Genomic DNA, 2,577 nt, shown 5'->3' on the forward strand with positions numbered 1-2,577 from the left:
AAGACGTGGCAGGTGAGAATAAGAGGGTGCTGATCTCCTAATTGCCACGGCAAGGGGGCGCTAGTGGGAGCACGGCCGCTCGTAGGCCCCACTCCATGACACCTTGCATAATTATGCTAAGACAATCAGACCTATGTTTGTTTTTGGGAGGGGAAATGAAGTAGCATAAGAATGATGCAGTATCAGAACGATTATGGTTACCATGCTTCATGATTCCATCTTTTCACCTTACTTTGTGTCAGAAATATAGATTCTTGAATCAGTAACATTCATATGGATCTTGTATCACAAAAGATAATCCACTTAGCCTCAGTACTTGTATTTTGTGCTTTATGGGAGTCCAGCCAGTTCAAGTATTTCAGCTTTTAGAATAACATTATACTCTGAAGCCAGGTCCTGCCTATTGATTCACACTGACAGACACATCTACGTACATGGGAGTCTAAGTCAACAGGGCTATGTGTGGCTGCCAACAGTACCGAGCCATGAGCAGCTTACAGCAGCACATCTTTCAATAGGGTCTTTAGAGCAGTTTATACCTGAATTTTTATGTTTGTACAGAGTCTACATCAGACCCACAACTTCCACCAAAGCAGCAACAAACCTGAGCAAGAAATGCAATGCTGGCCATTTCATACTGTGCTCCTCCTTTTAACCTCAGTTTTAACTTTATAATTTGCTGTAAGCAACTTCAGAAAGGTCATGCAGGCAATGTATTGTCTGAAAGCAATGGGTTGGGGATACCTGGCATAGAGCAGCACAGTCAAGCCCATCTGTAGCCCTAGGATATTACCATAAGTGCTTTATAATAAAACACTCAAATGGTGAAAGGAAGGAAGAACAATTAAAATGTTTTTGCCACAACAATTTGTTGCATTTGCCATTATTAACACAGCTGGGAGGACATTGAGGGTTTTAGTTTTATTTCTTGATCAAGGTTTCACTTTTATGGGGCCAAGGCATCTTCCAAATTTTTGACATAGTACTAAGAATCGTGCACTTCTACCTACATATAGCCTGAAACTCCTCCTATGCAATGTGATCACCACAGTGCTGCTCTTTAATCTTTGAGACCCTCTCTACACATGGCAGGTAAATGTGTAATGGGATCTAATTCACCCCCTGCTACACATGTGAATTAAAGCTCAGTAGCAACCAGCTATGAAGTTAGGACACATTGCTGAGGTCTAATTTTACAGCTGGTTGGAGCCTTTTATAACACGATAGCTACTTTGCACGTGTAGCTGGTCTCAGAGTAATTTGTGCAATTAACTCAGTAACTGTGATACCTGTAATGTGTAGAGGGGGCCTGAGAAACTAGTCTACGAGTAGCACATTCATATAAAAGATAGGTTAGAAGCATAAATGTTAGTTAACTCAGCCCAAGAGGTCCTCTTTTACATACTCTAGTGTTACTATTGCAGTGACATCAACAATTTGAAGTCAAAATCAGGCCCAATTTCCCATTTCCTTTACACTTTTTGGTGCTAAAGATAGCAGGGATTTTGTGTTTCTTCAAGTAGCAAGACAAGGTGTACTTGTTACAGTTACTTTCTTACTAAAAATATGAATTGTAAAAATAAGAATTCTCATTAAATTCTTCCTTCCCACTTTACAATTTTTTCAACTAGTCCAAATCATGTATTTTGCTGTGGTATTCTCCAGTCAGCGAGAACGAAAGTGCAGGAGAGTTGCTGTTGATTTATAGTTAGTTTTTTCCCCATTATAAACACACCAGCTGTGCTCATTGTATTTCAAAAATATAATTTACTAATAGCGTAACTGATATGGCTACAAGACTTGTTAGATGTAGGAGATAGCATTTGTACTTTATAGAATTCAAGAAGCAGAAAACATGACATGCACTTAATCATGGACTATATTCAGAAATATGTTAGTCATCTTTCCTCTTGATAGGCTGACATCTTGCCCTTATCTTTAGTGTATTAGCTATCCTTCAAACCATTGGTTAGCCAGCAGCCAGGCGTGAAGTATTCAACATGCTCTTCAACTGATCTCTGGAAACTAAATTTAGAACAGTTTAGCAGCAGACAGATAAAACAGTGAAATAAGAGCATGTGAGATTTCATTGATTTGGATGATTCTTACATACAATTCAGCACATTTGCAAACTGACATTTCTTCTGATGTCAGTTACAGAATAGCACTTGGTGTTATTTTCTTTATCTGTACAAATGAGTCTAAAGAAAAAAAAACTAACTTAATTTTGAAGAAAAAGGTATTGCTAAACAAAAAAACCCTGCTTATTGACATGCTTTTTGTGAAAAAGGCTTGCTGATCTCAAAAGTCTTGACTCAATTGGAAAGTGTGGACATAGAAACCATGGCCAGCTACAGATAGCTGTTATTGCCTTGAGAAAACATCGGTCAAAACTTTTGTGATTTTAGAGAAAGTACAAATTTAAAAACAGTGACTGTTTTGATATTTTAGCTAAAACAACAGTACGTTTTAAAATGTCTTTCTGTAGACCAGACAGAGAAGCTCTTTGCATAAAGGAAGACTTTCCATTTCTATCTTTCCAGGTGCTATACCTAGTCTCAGATTCAAAGAGACAAA

General features: G+C 38.1%; 1 protein-coding gene across 1 annotated transcript in view; it reads right to left on the reverse strand.

Moving 5' to 3' along the window:
• ADPRHL1 (ADP-ribosylhydrolase like 1) overlaps nt 1-2,577 on the reverse strand; it is a 38,335-nt gene that overhangs the window by 34,388 nt on the left and 1,370 nt on the right. The gene's annotated exons all lie outside the window — the stretch shown is intronic.

The sequence above is a fragment of the Gavialis gangeticus genome, unplaced genomic scaffold (assembly GCF_001723915.1).
Source record: "Gavialis gangeticus isolate Ggan-Ray unplaced genomic scaffold, GavGan_comp1, whole genome shotgun sequence".
NCBI classification, from domain to species: domain Eukaryota; kingdom Metazoa; phylum Chordata; order Crocodylia; family Gavialidae; genus Gavialis; species Gavialis gangeticus.